We start from the raw sequence: 19,337 nt of genomic DNA on the forward strand, positions 1-19,337 counted from the left end.
ATAAACTGTGGAATTATTGGGATTCATCTAAAGAGACAGCTCCGAATGGTCGAAAATGTTAAGATTCTTGTGATATCTGCGTGGCATTGGTCAACTTCCTGTTTTGAACCCTTACGATGACGAAAGGAAATAACGCATCACTTGTAGTGTTTTCATCAATATTTTCTTTCTTTGATTTCGTTCCATTTGAGCGCTCATGCCCCATATCTTTATTTTCTCGTGACTTCGTATATTTTTGCTCTTTACTGTAAAATTAAGATTAAAGCTCACCACGAGAATTGACAAGAGTGGTTTCCATAGGGGTTACTCAGATTATGACAGATGGGGTGTGAAAGGAATAGCTGTCGAGGAAACTATGACCTCTCACTTTAAAACCAATAGACCACACAGTAAGATTAAATACGGACTTGGAAGCTGGGAGAATTTTAAGAAAATAATGCATAGTGGAAACACGCGCGTCGACTCAGCAAATTTGACCCAAAATATCCGTTAATGAGAGAATTATTTCTTATGGTTAAAAAAACCATCAAAACGATTTTGTTTGAATGGGCGCTAATGACGCAGAAGTGATTGTGCTATTCCTATGAGAGAGTGTTTTACAGCCCAGCTGCACTGAAGACTCACTGTTAAAAAGCTCTGTAATGTGTTTGCTCAGTATCTGTCACCAGGGGTAATTTATTTTCTTATCTCTCGGGAAAAGATTTTAAGACGTGATGTCATTAGATGTAATTACCTGATACGTCCTTATTTTCATACCTTTCAGGCTGTAACGTGTTTCCTTGACACCAAGGCGATTAGCTAGAGGCCTGCCCTTGTTTTCTTTATTTATCCATTTAGGAAGCCTTTTCGAGCGAGTTAATGCTTGATGGAAACGAAGTGATCAAAATAATATAGCCTTTTAGGGATAAGGACAGTTTTCTCTTATCGTGATTTTGCGATTGTGCAATTATGTAGGCCAGTTCTAGAGGTCGCCTACTTGCACTATAAATTTCCATTTGATCTTTTGAATTCTTAGTCGCGATTTTAGCTTGTTGTTTGTCCTTACAAAAATGGCTACACATAAGAAAGGGTAGGGGAAATTAGTGTGTTTGGCGGAGCCCAAGGGGCTTAGGAGCTCGTTAACTGGAACTATATTTGTAGAGCCCATAAATGTGTGAAACAAACAACATCGAGTTAGCGTGAATTTTTTCATCAAGACTTTAGCCACACTTGATTTAAAACGTTGCTTAGCACAATATCACAATGACTTTGATTGCGTGCACTGATTATGTTGATGTTTCCGTTATATTCTGGTTAGAGCGTGATCGTGATGTGGCTTTCATACCAGAATTAACAAGAACATGCTGAAAGCAAAGGGAAATAGAAATTGCTCAATACCTCATTCATTAGCGTAACAAAACTTTTATGGTCTCCTAGCCCTCAGCTATCTCTTTCATCTCATCAGATACAATTAGGCATCTATAAGCGTCGGGCTTATGTCTTCTTATAAATATATTGTCGTCTTAAAAGGTGACTGATGCACTATAAGGCAATTGTTAGCCAATTTTTGGAGGCGTTCCTAATTTAAGGACCTCTTAGCACACTGCAGTAGAGCGCGTGTGTTTATCTGTGAATGACAAATCTCCTAAAATGTTTGCTGTTCGAATGGACCCACATTTAGTTAGGCACAAGGCGAGCCCTGCGTTTATTTGGCGAACTTCTTTACTTAACACTATTCAGTCCATTAGGAGGCACCCATTAACGTTCCTGAAACATTTGTCAGTCTTTAGTAAACTGAGGTCAAGGTTTATTACAGAAGAATTCAGCGTTTTAAGATGGGCGTGATAACAGTCAGTCCCCGAAGTTTTCACATGTGCTCGATTTCACAGACCAGATAAATACTTTATCTCAATTCTTCATTCTCTTCAGCTACTGTTGTCTACTTCTATTCCCTATTCACGTGCCCTCTCTTAGGTTTCTAATAGTCTTGACAATAAAAGGGTTATGTGTTATTATATTAAGTGATCTGGTGTACTCTACTCAGTCACTTTAGGGTTTGTTTGCTTTTCTTTCTCTCGAGCCTTTTTGTGGCTTCCTGGTTGTTGACTGAGAAATTGCAGGGGATTGTAGTTCGTTAAGTACACTTCGAGTGATGCACGACAAGCAAGTCGTGTTTGAAACCGTAAACGTGAATGAACGGAAGCGTAAAATCTTCGCCCAAAGCTATATGAATATTAGTCGTCCATAATTGCGTGAAATAGGAGTCACTCGAAGTATCAAAACATGGGAGAACGGTGGTACTTGGAGGTTTTTATTTCTTGTTTTAAAACTCGACTACCGATTTCAAAGAAAAAATATTCTCCACCTTGAATTTAAAAGCAATTTGTATACAGAAAAAAAATCAAACTCACCACAAATTTTGAAAGTTAGAATATTTATGAGAGATGTTAATAAGTGGTAAGTTGTCGAGTCACGAACAGAAAACACGCTCCTTAGCTCTTATTCTTGTTAGCTCAGATCTAGCTGAGTGAAAATATCGTTCTTGATTTATTTATTTGTGGCTAAAATTGGCAATAAAGTTCATATTCCTGTGCTAATTTTCTTCAAGGAGCACTTCAACATAAAGTTGTTGAGCTCAGTGGAGCGAGGAACGGAAAGAAAATGTCAATTGTAGCCCAATATTAGCCACGCTACATTAGTTTTGAATGGGAAATGACGCCGTCTAGTCCTCGATATCCTAAGCGTGATTAACGATTATTTAGCTAATGGATGTGTATTTGAAAGAAAAGTGTGTTTCGTGTCCTGGGGCTGTTGCACAGATAGCAGTTTTGTCCAGCATACATTAACAACTTTGATTTACGGCACGAAAGCTTTAAAAAGTCACGCGAGCTTAGACTGTGATTTTTCGCTCATTGGAGCGAAAGTTTATGATTTTGACAAATTAAGAGACGTGTTCTGTGGCCGGATGTGTGGCAAAAGGTATTCGTAAAACGAAGAAAGGAATTGAGTGTTTCTTGTCGTTGACCCGAGCGTGTACAACGACACGTGCTTCGGTATAACTCTTCTTCGAATGATAGTTTTCGGCTGTGCTTGCTTGCATGCACTGAGAGTGGTATACGTTTTTATTTATTGAAGGGTCCTCTCGCTTTGAGCTGCTGATTATAAGTTTTGTTTTCCATTGTTAGTTGAATTGAATACCCGTGGAATAGACTAGAGCCGTCATCCAGCGTGTACATAGTATAAATGACGATAGCCATCTTGACGACAAGTAGGTGGAAAAGGCGGAGTTAGTTACTCCAGAGACAAAGATCAGTTGCATTGATAACAGGATTCAGGTCAGATAAACAGAAGTGGGCTTAAAAAGAAGTGCAGAACGAAATAAAGCAAACGATGGCCGTGGAGAATTGTTTATTGCTCTAAAAACACTTTGATTAAATGAATATTTTGAGAGGATTCATCGATCCTAAAAGTGCAATTTTAAACTTTTTCAAAGGAAATAGTCCGTGTCAACGCAGACATTTTTTTCGTGACCTTTTGCTTTGCAGCTCCACTGTTGAAAATATCTATGTACAATATTTTTGTTTTCTACCAAATCAAACGATTGCGCACCCTTGAACGTCTTAAAGGTTGTAGAGTTTTACTAGCTGAAGAAGAAATTTGAAATTTCAAAGGTATACTAGAAGTCATGAAAAAAGGTCTACAGGTGAAAATTTGAATTCTTTAAGTAATTTCAAAGTGATCAATCCACGATTTTGACATTTTTCTTTTCTTTTTGTCTGTTTCTCGTCACTTTTGTTTATCCTTACCAAATGACTCCGGATGAATAGACAATACTGGAGTAAAGGCTTATCTGACCCCTGCCAAACTACTTAAAGACCCTTTAAGGGGGTTTGGGCGACAGCACTTCCTGCCATGACAAACAAAGAGCAGGCAAGAGTCTTGTGTTCGCGTAAGAGAACACCCTGTGGAGCTTATGGCGAGCAAACAATGTGTTTTTAAGAGCTGACTGAACTAACTTTGATTGGGATTTAATTGGAATTCTTTGTCCTTGGTTACAGTACCGTTTCTAAAGAGGGATCCCAGCGGTTGTATGATTTCTAACATGTGTCTTATTCCGGACACGCGTATAATCCGGGTGGGAAAATGGAAAAAAGTTTTCGATTCTTGGGGTTTGTACTGTTTGCTTTGACTTTATTTGAAATAAACAAAAACTGTCGGGATTTTTAAAATGGCTTATGTTTCTCCCTTGCTGTTTCTTCAGCGTTTTTTTTTTTTTCGATTCTTATCTCACCCGCGACGAGTCTAAACTCGTTTCTTAAACGTGATTGTCCAAAATAAAGCGCCTTAATGCTCCTTCTATCTCGTGGATTGCAAACCTGCCCTGATTACATTACAAAAACGTTTCTTTCTTCCGCCATGTCTAAGAATTGCCCGTACAGTTCCGCCAAGTGAAAAGAAATGTAACAATAAACTACTCGATTCTGGCAGCACTAGTACTTGGTAATAATTAAGAGCCGAATTGTTATGAAGAGTTTTTGACGATAGCATGGTATGATGCCAAGTAGCTTTGATGGGGATTATCGCTTTCTGACAGATAAAATAATATATTTATGCAGGAAACTGTCCATCTGCATTTGCTAATGGAGAATTAAGCCTTCGCACTAACTAACCTTCAGTGTAAATGTGGCATGTTGCGGTTGAAACTGGTCGTCTTCGAATCAAACCAGTACAAAACAGTCTTCGCCAGTTCAACTGTAAGTCAAGGTGCATTACCGGATCCTCCTACTTATGTCAGTCTGAAACCTTTCCAAACGTTTTTTTTTTTCCTTAAATGTTTCCGTCTTAACTTTCTTTATTCAACTTGTAAGTAACATAGAAATGTTTCATCACCCAAAGAATTTAGCAGTAAAATAATTCCTACAAGAGCTTGTACTGATATTGTAGACCTGCTATTCACTGATAACATGCATGGTAAAACATGGAATCTCAAAACGACAAACAATTAGAGACCATTTTTTAAGCAATGCGAAGATCAGGTCTAAATTACAATTGCAGTTGTGTTTTAGCACTCTACGTTAAATATTGAGAAAACAGGAGCATTTTGAGATCTTTAGATCTGAGGGAACTTTTGCATGTAGCTGGGGGTTCGCAGATTTTGCTCATCTTCCGTACATTCTCTGTAGTGGTTTTAGAATGCTACCACTTTGTCAATATTCGACCTAGGGTGTTGAAACGTTCTTGTTGTACTAATTTGAACATATCCTTCGCATTACTGGGAGTAGTTTTCAAGTTGTTGGCCATTTTGGGGTGCATATCTGACATGACGTCATTTTACAAGGAACGAATGTACACTTTTGAGAACAGAGGTTTGCCACAATATTATATCGCTCGTGTTATTATGCCCGCGGGAAAGACAGGCGCCGCTTTCCTTGATTTGAGAGGCATAATTTAATAAGCGTGGCACAAGGACCCAAGGACCTTTTTAGTGTTTGAAGTTTCTTCTAGAAGTGTGTGGCAGGTGTGATGTTAACGTTTGTTTGTTCATAACAGTATTCACTTTAACCTCTTATTCATGGCGACTTTAAAAAACAACCATACGATTAAAACCGCATAAATAAAACCGAGTTTGGTCGTTATGTGATATTGTGCTCTTATTTCCAGTAAAACAACAACACTTCAATCTCCCAAATGCTTGCATTGTGCTTCTCATTCCCTTTAGCTTTATTCTCTTTCAGGCAATGCCCTGTAGCGGCGTGCATCTTTCTCAGTAGTGATTTTCAATACAGTGGTGCCAAAAATCTTTACTTTAAAACACAACTACGACTTGCTGACAAGATTTTTTTATGCAATGATTAATGATGGCAACATTTAATGAGTCAGTGGCAAAATTGCTCTGAGTAGTTTGAAATTTGTCACAGCAGACGTCAGGCTAATAGTGCTCCATTAACATTTTATGGATGAGCCGGATTTTATAAACAAGTAAATCCAACTTCTTTTCTCGCTTTAAAAGGTACATCACGGTAACTTGAATACCAGTTTCTTGATGTATACAAATAGTTTTAACTGGCAAAATTCTGTTCACCTGTTTTTCCTTTGAAACGTACTTGCATACAACAATGCTTTGCTTTGCTATCAGGAAGATCCTAAGCACTGATGCAATTGCCAATGTTGAAGATGAGATCCAAAACTCAATCCGCTTTATTTGTAAAAAAAAAAAAAAACAAACTAAAAGCAACACAAAATGAATCTACAAATATTTGTACTCAAGTATTCTTTATTCTTTATTTCCATTGGAATCTCTCATTCTATTCGGAAACATATTTTCCTCATTTCTTTTAAATCTGGCTGGCAGAGAATCTATGTTTCTCACTCAGCAGTATTGTTTACTTCGAAATCGCGTGACGATCAGGACGCTAGCGTGCGCTGAACTCTTTGCGAAGCCGATATAAACAGTCTCCTCTGTATCACTTAACTGAATACGAATCGTTAAGTTGTTTACTAGATAGCGAGCAGTGTTTCCGTGACTTGCCCGTGTTTTCGTTCGAGCGGCTAAGTGCGGGTGGAGCGAGCACCGTTGGACAAAAATGGGCGCGTGTAGGGTCTCAGGCGCAGGGTTGTAAACGTCCAGTATATGCTGTGTGTTGTGACATAGATCCTTAAAGGTCTAAGTGTTCTTTTGCTATTTCGTCACCTCCCATTTGTTTAGCAGCCAGCTTGGCGCTAAGCAGAACATTATTGTGCGTATAAAACGCCCTCTTTCCTTTTCATATTTTACCAAAGCTTCGCATATTTCATTAAATCCGTTGGGCGTTTTCATTGAGGGATATTTATAAACTTGTAAGCTGTTCTTTTCTTTAAACGGCTCCTACCGAAAAAAAAATCCGATTCGTAGGCGTTGTTGGGTAACCAAAAAAAGAAACATTGCAACCGTGGGCTGTTGTGGTTGTTCTAAATCGGTTCCAGTAGATCTAAAAAAATCAGGTCTCAAAGCTACTTTTCTTTTCGTCTTTCGATACTTGTTTATCTAAATTTTGTTTTAAAAAAATTAGTTTTAAAGATTATGATGGTGTACCGTCTCAAACAACTTGTGCTTAGTGACGCGACTGAGTGAAGTGGGAAACTACTTCTTATGTATCTCAGTTATTTAGTTTTAGTTCTTCTGTATTTATTTAATCGAGATTTCTGTCTGGGGAATTCTAAGCTTCCTTTAATCTCATTCAAAGTATATTTATTTCTTATCATCTACTCGTTTGATCAAGGCCTTTGGTTTGTAACCACTTTCTACTAGTTAGTAATTCAACAGTAACTATTTAAAATAGACAAATCTGCTGCAGTGATAAGCCTGACGAAAGGACTAAAAACAGATGCTTAATCTCTAGCATTGTGTGTGCGAGTCAGTACTCAGGTCAATTAAAGCCAGGTTTTTATTAGTTTCCATAATAGTTCTATAAAACGAAACCATCCTTCTTGGTTTTGGCAAAGATACATTTATGCTGCGCACTAAACTTATTGTAATATATGTACTGGTTTTGACCATTACCACTACGAAGGCATTTTTTCAACGTAGGAATGTTTCAATGTGGCAAAAAATTATCTGGATTATGGGAGCGACAGGATTTGAATGGGGAAGGTTTTTAATCTCCTTATGGTTCAAATTCTTGTTATTACAGCTAATGCACCCTACACAATTCATCCTCTCGACCATTGTTTTTACAACACAGTGTCTCACGCCTCCGATTAGACAAATGCCATACATTTAGATTATCGACCAAGCATAAGGTCACATGATGGGATATTGGCCAAGTTCTTTTTCAGCTCGTTTTATCGACTGGACAAAATCAAGGTCCATAAACACGCAAAAAGAGAACGAGGTCAATATCAGCAGCGCCATCTTGACTGAGCAATCTTAGTCAACAAATGATTTATTATATGACTCTTTGTAAAAAGAGACAGTTACAATAGCAAAAATTGTTAACGCTAGGCTGCACGAAGGATCTTGAAGAATTTATCGATTATCAGTAGAAGAAAAGGAAAAAGAAATGAAGGACAACTGAAGAACCCACATTTTTTTCATCTCCCTATGCTTTACTACCTACTATAAACAGTAAGTAGTAGAGGGACCATAAAATAGAAGTACAGCAATAGCTCCAAAGTTGTTTCGTTTCGTAAAACTGTTTACTCGGAGTCCCCTCTCGGTGTTCACAATGGCGTATGTTACTGACGCTTTTGCAACGTCTCACTATTAATTTGAAGTATTTGAAAATAAATCAATCAAAATCTAACGTAAATCCTCACAAATGAAACGAAAATGGTAAAAGACCAAGGTTCGTTCAAAGTTATGCTCTCGTGTTAAAAGCGTAATAAGCTTCGTCAAGTAGAACTGAGATCAAGATATCATTAATACTAGCTGTCAGGGCACAAGCACGTAAAATTTTAACTACCAGAAATGGCTGATTACACTAATTAGAGTACAACGATAAAACAGTTTTGTACAGCTTTGTATGTTCTACAAAATGCATGCTTTGTACAACTGAAACGGTAACAGAACAGCTTAAAAGAAATATACCATTTTCTATCATTTTCCTGTCCGGTCCGTTAGCCAATCAAATCGCTGAATTCCATACCTCAGGAGCAGCCATATAACAACAGTTATTTTATGGCTGTCACATCCCAGGGAGATGGAACGTTAGGAATCTGTACTGACGATCTTGATCACGATTTTCCGATAAAACCTCCCGCTATCGACATGACCTTATAATTTCCAATTTTACCCCTTACTATACCTATACATTTAAACAGGTTGATATCAACGTAACCAGAGAGAAGGTGAATAATAACACGTGAAACGCGATTCCTATATGAAACGTACTTCAATATAAAATGATATCTGCACCTTGTTCGCAAATTTCCCGTTACATTTTGTTAACGAGTAAAGTGTGTTTTCACTTTTCTCTATGGACTGTACTAGGGAGGTAATGATCATGCAAACTAAACATGTTCAACGTAATAGAAATGTCCAGAAAAGGCGGACTTTCTCGAATTTCAGGAAGCCGTAAATACGTTCGTATAAGTTTTGATCTTACTGAACAAAGAGTACGATGACTAGGCAGAATTTGTAACCCGACGGCCTTGGGTGAATGACATGTTCTGGAATTTTCATCCAATTTTTTAGTCATTAGCAGGGCCTGCTGTGTAGGCATTTCTTTAAAATTTTTGTACATATTTGTACGTGGTGGCTGATTTCTCAAATGTGTCGATGCCATATCTTGCTATTTCTACAACTACATAGCTGTAGACTTTCAGTACTGGTTTAGTGGTACGTCAAAATGTTCCCTGTTTTCATAGTTTGAATTCCTTTTTTACTAGGAATGTCTCCAGCAGTTAATCTTCAGCTCGGTATTTTACAACTTGTCAACCCCGGGCAACCCCCAACTCTTTTAAAAATCTCCCAACAAATGACTGATTTATCGACGACAGACTCTCAACAGCTAAACACGGGCTGTCTTTAATGCAGCTGTATTTTGACTCTATTGATTGAACGTTTGTTTCTTCTTTATGCCTCTGTCAACATCGTGATGGGTTTCTTAGCTTGTTTAGCATTTGAAACTGTTTTCATACTTGAGGCTTTTAGTTGTTGTCAAAAGATTATCTGAATTCTACTCAAACGACGTAAAATGTAATCATTGTTCTGTTTACATGTGTCTTGTGGTTCTTCTAATCGCGCATGGATGGTGGAAAACGCTGATAATGATAAGATCTCAGTTATCTTTGTTGACATTGGCACTAAAATGCTATATTTCCCCTGGCAAAACTTGAGGATCACTAACATGTTACTTTTGCCAGTCTTTCACAGGAATTTTTGCTTCGATGTTTATATATTTACACCCTACTTTTGCCAAATTAATTGGTGGAACTTGAGGCATTGCAAATTCAAATGTTCAGCTACCCAGTCTAATTGTAACTTCAATACCGAATAAATGTGACAATGCTTGAAAACGTTTATTTAAAATTAAAGCGATCAGCTACTAGTAGGCCAATGTTCTAGAAGATTATCAAGAATATTTAAACATGTCCATTGTAGCCCAGCGAAGAAGACATTTCTCTTTTATATAGTTACATTACAGTTACGTGCTTTCTCGTATGAGGGAAATTTATAACGAAACTTAGTGTTTTCAAAACGTTGCAGATTCCATCAGTGTTTGTTCAGCGAAATAAACTTAGTAAACGAAAAATATCGACTGACATTCACATTTTTAAACGTTTGTCAACACAACGCCACTTGCATGCTGAAGCATTTATTGATATGATTCATTAATTGGTTTTGTTGTTCGTGGTGATAGTTAACCTTTATCAAGAGTAACTGTAGATTAATCTACTTCATAAACTGCCCGAAAAATGCGACCATTATGTGCATTCGCTGTTATTGCACTTATTTACTCTGTTTTTGACTGCGTCGCAATTTAATTCAACATGTTTCTTTAATAATAATGACTAGACATGTTTCACCTGTTAATTTGTGAAAGGTTCTAAACCGGAATATTCCGGATTGCTCACTGATCGTGTGAAAGTAAACGTTGAACAAAGTTAGTAGTCGGTGGGCGTCGGCAATGAGCCATGCATCCGACAATACTCACGTCCAACTCGCGGACATCCTTCCTGTGTGTTTAAACTTCCCAAAAGTTTCACAACATTTGCTCGGGGGTTAAAGATTAAAGATCGTGTAATGCAATTGAAGTCACGCTTCTACTAAACAAAATGCAATGTAACTGCAAATATTACGCTGGTCAAATTTAAAAGATTCTTACTTCAACATTTTTCTTTCGACTATTTACATAACATCACCGGCCGTGTTTTACAGCAAGAACGAAAATTTTGGAGTTTTACCAGAGATTTCCTTTCTTTAGACTCTTTTATAACTTGTATCAGCACCCCAGCATTTCATCGCGTGTTTATAGAGGTTCAATTGTTGAGTTACCACTTGAACAAAGGACGTTGTTGATGATAAAGTGCACAAAATATAAAAATAATTTTTAAAACTTTAACCGCATTAGTAAGAATTGAGCGTGAGAACGGTAACGATTTTTAATGACATGGAATGATGAAGTAATAACACAGGTTGTTTCCGGAAGTAATCCATGCACCAACATAAGACGGGTTTTCCTGTTGATATTGGAAACAAGATTTGTATCATTACGAGGGAATTTTGATTATAAATTACCAAGGATGTGGGAAGGTTCTTACCCCTAAAGAGTTTTAGTGCAGCTCATGCACGAAATGTGTTTCGCGTTGCACTGATTTACAGATCTGAATACTGACGTCTTAATACTAGGAAATAAGCTGAATTTGCCTGGCAAGAGTTGCTTTTCTTGTTTTTCTATTGTTTTCTTATCATGGCGTTTCACTTCTTATCGACAACAGTGAAGTTCCCAGATCATTAAAATGATAAGGTGCAGTCGAAAATTGCGATTTCACTCTGGATACCACACTTAAAAACCACCATTAGTACAACCACAACGGAGAACATGCAATAGCTTTGTTTACAAGGACGTCCACTTCTTGAAAACTAAAGAAAGAATCCGATTAAGTTAAGTATATCCACCCGCAATTAAATTCCAGCTGTAATGAGCCATTTTATAAATACTTTGCAATTAAAGAAAACACCTTCAAAACCGTACACAAAACATTAACTTTTTAATTTTTAACAATACAATTTGTGAAAGGTGTGATAAACATTTCGTGCTTTTTTCTTGACACATCTTCAGGTGTCATAATACCAATCTAGCCTATATTAGACAGGGAAACTTTGAATTATCAACATACTGAGGCTACGAGCTATATCTTCGTGTCTCGTGATGGTAAAATCCAAAGAGGAAAACATGTTTCCGTGACTTCTGCTCTCGCGTGTGTTTCCCAGGAGCCAATGACGTCAACACTGTCGCCACACCGGACCTTGGTGTTGTAGTATTGGTCCCTTTGAAGACGTTTGGCTTCTGACGTCTGCAACCGCTCGTGACAGTTTCCCTGTTAACGGCAATTAATCCTTCTTACAATCAACTTAAAATCACGAAATCTTTTTCTTTTTTTTCTTTTTCATTCTTATATACCGTAGTTTCAATTCGAAACAAGATTTTGTTGATGTGCCTTTGCAGCGTGTCCCACGCACTCTTGAGTTGCCACTGAAAACGGTCGCGATAGCGTATAACCAAAACAAAAACAAGTGTTTGCTCCGCTTACAACGCTTCATTTACGTTGCCGTGACTTGCTGCATGTTCCAAGCGAAATTCTTTTCATTCCTTTTCGCCAAATTTGTATCCCTGAATAGAACGCTATTTTGATTATTTTTCTTAGATTATTTAGATCTCACGGAAAACCAGCGGACCAAGAAAGAAAATGAAATGATATTGAGTAGATGTTTGTTTTAACGATGAGACATTTCATTAGTGGTTTTCAGGTACGGATCTAATATATGTAATTGAGGTTAGAGCCTGCATGTAGAAGAAATAAAACTGCACTTGTGTACCTTCAGGTAGCAATGTACCATTCTATTTATCTTTATTGGCACCCAAGCTACCGCATATCATTAATTGGGCAGAGCCGAGCTTCATTTTCATATATTGCGAGCAACTTGTTTTCTTTATGCCCGAGTTGATCTTCATAAATTAGCTGGTCGAGTAATCCGGAGGCACTGTTTTCCAATGATGTTGAAAACATGTATCTTTTTATTTTGTTTTTATCGCCTGAAGTACAGTGCCAAAGTAGACCAAAGAACCTTTTAAAAGAGAACGCAAAAGATGTCTGCGTACTGATCCACTGTTCTTTCTTACTATCTCACGTTTTTGTGTGTGTGTGTTTTAAAATTTGGTGTGATACACTCACTTCTTTCTCAGACCCTCTCACCATAACTACGATTGCTTGTAACACTGTCCACCATTATACCAAAATTGGCAAGTCCAAATTTAACAACACAAGTTGTTGCATACACAAACGATCAAGAAGGCTTCGAGATAACATACGTTTAAGTGTTACGTTCACTATGCATCTCTATAAATATTATTTACAGACTTCAAACATTCCCTCAAAAGGTGGCTTCACCAATGTAGGTTTTTAAATTAGATTTTTGGAGATGAGGCATACAACAATAATCGTTTGTGAGACTCCTGGGTAACGATATCCTTCTCTGGGTAGGGTAAGGTAATGAACTTTATTTCACCAGGGTGGCCTCAGCGCCCATTCAGCAACGAGGCTGGTATCCATAGGGGCCATGGGACTCTAAACAGACAAAAACAGAACCTTATTTAGATCGAGTTTTTTAAGTTTTACATATCGCTCCAGATTCTTGGTTGCAAAGGCCATTATTCATTCAGAAAGTGAATGGATAGTCCTACCCATGACTCGGACTACAAGTTAGTAAATTCTTCACCACCTCCAGTTTTGGGACCCTCTGGGAGTGACCACTGATTTAAACGCTACGATGGGAGGCGGAGATGGCGCCTGAAACTGCCTATTTTCTTTAACCGACCGTTTTTAAGAAAAAAGCTTTTAAATCTATGGGTTTGAAAATTTTGTTCAGCATCGGGACACTTTTCTGACCCGTGGTTCACCTGGAAAAAACTACCGAGAAAACTACCAATAGTACTTGGCGTTTAATCATTCGAATTTCTAATTAGATAACTTTTGACACAACTGGCGAAGGTTGCAAATCTGCTGAAAGGGATCAGCATTGTTCTCTGTTTATTGTGGACTAGGTCCAAAAATCCCTGTTTTTGTATTAAAACGTTTAGCGTTCTTATGGTGTCATTACGTGTTCCCATAAACATAATCCAAGACAGACGGTTTAGTTGCTGTCGTTTATGTTTTTGGTTAGGGTTTCTAACCAACTTATAGAATTTCAAACAAGACTTATAAAAGCAAATAAACCTATTGTCTGTTTTGATAAAGATGGCCATAGCATCAGTGGCCAACTTTAGTTCATTAGTACAGAAAAATGGCTTAATGGACGCTACGGATGACTCCAAAAGTTATTTACGTGGCGCAATTTACTAGTGCAAAACAGGAAACCACAAAACAGATTTGTAAGGCAAAAGGAATACTAATACCAGTGCAGTATTAAAGAACACACTGTTACTGAAACAGCTTTATCAAAGGAAATAATTATCCTATTACGAACATAGTAACTCTCAAATAATATTCCAAGAGGGTGAGGTTATTCGAAGTTAAGGCAAAACCGCAAAGTGTAACAAACAATTGAGTTCCAAGCTTGAAATATTATAGATTGGCAAGCATCGTCAAAATTCAGCGTAGACAAATTGGTTGTTCTTCAATACAATATCCTTTAGTTGATTATTTTTTCCTTTTTTTCCCGTCACCTGTCTGCTTGACAATGTATTAATATTGTTAGGAGAAAGTATAAGTTAGTCATTGTGAACTGAAGGGTCAATCAATGACCACATTGGCGTTACCTAAGATGTTTATGTTTAATTTTCAAGTTCAATGTTTCGACATTCGTTCATAGGGGTAGGAAAACTGATATTTTAGATCAAATAAAGGGTATAGTGGGTCATGGGTTCCAGCGGAACACGCCCCACCCAAAACATTGGAGTACTCATCTCACCGGAGAAAGGGGAGAATTAAAGGGAAGATTACACAATAAGGAAGAAAAATATTTCCTATGGTATTCTTTTGTGGCTTTCATGATATTCATTTACTTGCACAGCTATGAGTTCTTTTCGGTAGCTACACTAAATCGAAAATCCTTATTCCGGAACAATAAGCCATGCCAGTGAATTAAGTTAGTAAAAGGACAACTCGTCTTTTTTGCGACCAGTTACTGGTTTGCTTGAAAAAATGCCATGTAGGTTTTTTCATACCAGAATGAACCTCGCACGTAACGAATGAAACGAATTGTGTGTTTAATTATTAACGTGGAATTTAATTCAGCCTTCCAGTGGATCATACTGGTATGAAATATATTTAAACCCCTTATTCTTTATAACGGTGGCGACTGACATTTCCAAGTTTGGTTGAAAAAGTCTTACAAATCCAGTTTTAGAAATGACATCACTGAGATTAGGACACTTCGAATTGATGAGAACATTTATTTAGAAGAACTTTATTTTAATATCAAGGCAGACTGAGTAAACAAAAGACGAAAAAAAGTGTCCAGTGATGAAATGTTAATCTTCGATTGCAAGATCTGTGACTAGCATCTTTTGCTTCAGTCGTTAAGTAGCTCTTGACCTCACTTGGAATCAAGTCATAATCTTCCGTGCATCGCGAATCGAGTAATATCAAACACGCTTCATGAAAAAGAGTATAGTTGTACATTGTAGAAATGCAGTGTTTCGTATTAACAATACACCAAAATAAAGTCTTCAAAAGAACAAGTTTCAATTGTTTGAAACTTGAGCTTTCTAATTTTCATGAAGAGCAAAGTTGTGTGTCTAATATCATCACGGAGTCGTAATATTCTGAACGTGTGATTAACAATGATTTGCGTGCTTCAAGAAGCGAAGCTAACAACAATCAAAACAAACGACTGCACGCAATCAAAGGAACGTAAAGGTGTAGGTATGTTCAATATAACTTTTCATGTCGTGACTTGGTACTTTTTTACATTCCACCAGTCAGTTCTATTTAAAAGCTTTTGCATGTTGCCAGAATTAGTAAAGTGATATTTGAGCAACTTCACAATGTTTTGATTTTACATTTTTAGAAAGAACCTCTCAGGTAATGACGAAGTCTTGTTTCGTGTTTACGTAAAAGATAGAGATATTAAGCGCGCTTTGCCAGCCAAGAGGGCGTCAGGCTCAAAACTGTGAAGATAAATCTTCAAAACAATCTTGAATGACGTCAATTGTGAATAAACTCCCTGATATTACAGGATTCCGTGTCCGCTCTTTACTACCCAAAGTAGGGTCTAGATAATAGTTTTAAGACCGGTCTTCTACTTTCTACACTCAATATAAATTTATCTTTGAAAGGATGTGACACTATATCAATGTAAAGAGAGATTATTTTAAAGTATCTATATTAAACTTCGTTAGTTTGAACGCAATACTCCATCAAGAACAACACGAGACATTTTGTTTGCTATCTTTGTACCACGATAGTTTTATTAAAGAAAGAACTTCTTGCTGCTGTTAAGAAAGGACCTACAAGAATTCACAAATTTGTTTCCGTTTCATCTTTCCACGAATGTTCTCAGTTTAAGTGCCTTCTTATGGCTCTTCACATTGCTCTAATAAAATCGGACACTACAAATCGAAAATAAACCTTGCCTTGAGTGACGTGCTCCAGTATTGGGTAATGTTTTCGTTTTGCACGCGTGCATCGATACTATAACTGCAAGCGTTAAAGCATTTCTGCTTCGTCTTGTCGTATTTTGCTGTCGGCAACAACTGACACGCGAATTCAAACCAAAATACGGCGGACCTCTTTAAAAGTGAAAGTAAACTTGTTTTTCCCTCTTTTGGGCGTGGTCAGTGCTATTATTATTGTTGTTGTTGTTACTGCTATTTTTAATCAGTGGAATGTTGGCATTTTTTACCGTAGATAACGCTTCTAAATTTACTGACTGAATTCTGTAGAGCACGAAAATGTAAAAGTAAAGAATTGTTCATCGTATTTTTTCGGAAGATGAACACATGGGCTCAAACTTTGAAAACCAATCTCTCCAAGGCTCAAATTACGAAAGGGCATAGTGAAGCATAGCTCCCCCACCCCCATCCCCGCGAAAAGAAACTACCGATAGATTGTGCTCCTCCTCCCCTACAAAGTAAAAAGTATTGATGCTAATTTTAAAAAATCTACGGTTAAAAAAGTTGAGGCAGTCGAACACTGTTTGCGTGCCCTCAGCGGTTTTAACTGTCGACGCGAAACATCGCGCGCGCAAGGGTTGAGAAAAACAAGCGGCGCTTATATAGCGATCATTTTATTTGCTCTATACCATTGTTGTACGGATTGAAAAGTGTCATTTGTCTTACTAAACTGACAGGCTAGATCAGTTCTGGTTAGAAATTTTGTTAAAGATTACTTCAGAAAAAGTGACGACGAAAAAAACTCATCCGTTTTGCTGTTTTTTTTTTTTTTTTTTTTTTTTTTCAGCATTGCTGTGGGAACCCAAATAAGTGTTGTGCAAAACAGCATGCGTAGTTTTTCAAAAGAAAGTTTCGACTGAGTGCAGTTAGTGGCTTTTCCTGTTTCTTGAAAATGCGTCGATTTCTTGGAAATGTCATTAGATTTAACTGAAGAAATTTGGCAGGAAAATACTTCAGAAAGAAATTAATTAAGTGGCCTATTAAAAAAATCTAAAATTTATTATAAGAAATTGTAAATATCCTAAAACATTAAACAAAAGACAACTGAGAATCTTTATGTTAAAATGCTATTAAAACTGTGGAGACATGCGAACATAGAACAAACTTGAAAAACGTTTGTATGTTGCAGACAAATGATGGGAAAAATTCAGATAATATTTTATGCAAGGAAACAAGACCCAATTGTTAAGGCTGGTTTATGAATACAGCTTTTTAATCTAAAAGTAAGAGGTCAAGAAACTGAAAATAGGATTCTTTTTTTTTTTTTTTGATCAATTTGGCAGGGACATACCAGCGTGGTTGAAGTTTTGATACACCTTATTACTTTGATTTTCGCATTTTTGGTGTTTTTTTTTATACATGTTTATCTTCCTTTTCGTTCATCGTCATGATAATATTATTGGATTATTTGTTATGTACGGCTTTACTTCCTTTCTGTTACCCGTACATTTATGGATTTGTACCCTTAAATTAAATTAAATTTCCTTTTCACAACGTTTTTTTTTTTGTCTGTATCGAGCTTTTTCCATGTATTTCAGACAATCCCATCGATGCTTAATAAGAATAGCGTGACCGAACAAGCAAAAAGTTTTCAGACTTGCTTAAAAGAATACCGTACCCGCAAAGCAAAAAGCACATTTAACATTTTAACTTTTAAAAGACATATTAGAAGTATTTAACAAGTTTTTTAATTCCTTATATTCCATTCTTATTTTTTTTTACTTTTTACATCATCTATTTTTAACATTTACTTTTAAATCATTTTTATCATATTTGTAATTTATTTTATGCAGGGTCCCACTAAAAACCACTTTTTGTGACGTGAGCTCCCTGTTGAAATATCTTTATGGTCTGGATAAAAGCAGACAAACTACTATTTTTAAAAATTTTACAAAAATTTTTTTTTTCAAAAAATTTTTTTGTTCTTTCCACCCTTTTTTTTTTTTGGGGTTGTTTTTAGTTGAAGTTTTTTTTTTTATAAACAATGGCGTAAATGCGTGATACGCAACATTTTTGTTATTTTTTTTATTTTTCCGCCCCTTTTTAAAGCGGGAAACAAAAAAAAAAGGGGGGGAAAAAAAAAAAAACAAAAAAAAAAAAAAAAAAAAAAAAAAAAAAAAAAAAAAAAAAAATATCTTTGCTATTTATTACTTATATAAATAGTGTACATTACTGTACTTTGCTGTTTGCTTTTGCTTAATAAACTCGACAACAAATTATCTACCTTTATTGTTAGGCTACACGTGGTCTTGATGTCGTCGTAAAGACAAAGAGAAACTTAGGTAAGTAGAAGTTTTAGAAAAAATACGTTTTAGGGGGTAGAGGCTACGCCCAATAAACAACGCTTATCCGAGTCAAATCTGATCTTAACCAGAGTTTCGTGGATTTCTAAGTTAAGTCACATTTGAAAGCTATCTGAAAATTTTTGTTTAACTGTATATACGTGTAATGCCCTGTTTTAAAAGTGAGAGAGTAAAAAAATGCTATTCCGCGTAAGGACAACTCCCAGACTTGTCATCTTCTTCAGAAGACAAGTTATATTTTATGTATCAAGGAAGACTTCTAAACTTGTCCTCTTCTTTAGAAGACCTTGAACAACAAACAGTGGGCAGGCTTTGAGAAGGTTGACTGATCGTCTATAAATCTGTGGTTCTTCATTTGACACTTGTTCCTTGATATCACTATAACTTTCAGCAAAAGCTTCTGCTTTCAGTAATTGTTTCCCCCCTGCCTTAGTTGAGTTTGTCATCTTGTTTTAGAATTCAACATCGAAGTTTCGAGCGTTGGCTTTTTGTCAGAGTTTATTCAGATCCACTCGCGAAACGCTTGAAACGTCAGCGTTTTAAATCTAAACCGGCGGATAATTTATAACTGAGTGTGTATTTTCATGCGCTATGCTTCTCCACGGGGCCATGGGGATAAGTGATGAAGTAAGTGATCTCTTTGATTTCGTTGGGGTACCGTCTCTGGTCCTGGTCCCACGCAATCCATAAGGCTCTGACCCTGTTATAAATCGCTGGTCTTGGCACGTTTCCTTGTAAA

At 36.8% G+C, this 19,337-nt stretch overlaps 1 protein-coding gene and 1 long non-coding RNA gene across 4 annotated transcripts in view; one reads left to right on the plus strand and one right to left on the minus strand.

Annotated features, from left to right (window-relative positions):
- Nucleotides 1-1,446, minus strand: part of LOC144643157 (uncharacterized) — a 5,776-nt gene extending 4,330 nt beyond the window's left edge. Inside the window, exon 1 of the mRNA XM_078502320.1 lies at nucleotides 1-1,446. This exon is cut by the window's left edge and continues 2,022 nt beyond it. The gene's annotated coding sequence lies outside the window, so the exon portion shown is untranslated.
- Nucleotides 1-19,337, plus strand: part of LOC144643238 (uncharacterized) — a 77,289-nt gene that overhangs the window by 25,534 nt on the left and 32,418 nt on the right. For 2 of the 3 annotated variants that reach the window (XR_013568869.1, XR_013568868.1), the window contains exon 2: nucleotides 18,532-18,577. This is a non-coding gene — a long non-coding RNA (uncharacterized LOC144643238). Of the gene's footprint in view, nucleotides 1-3,793; nucleotides 4,734-18,531; nucleotides 18,578-19,337 lie in introns of those variants that run through there. The other variant, XR_013568867.1, reaches the window with a different exon arrangement.

Source organism: Oculina patagonica, chromosome 2, assembly GCF_052425735.1.
Source record: "Oculina patagonica isolate OP01 chromosome 2, crgOcupat, whole genome shotgun sequence".
Classification (NCBI taxonomy): Eukaryota; Metazoa; Cnidaria; class Anthozoa; order Scleractinia; family Oculinidae; genus Oculina; species Oculina patagonica.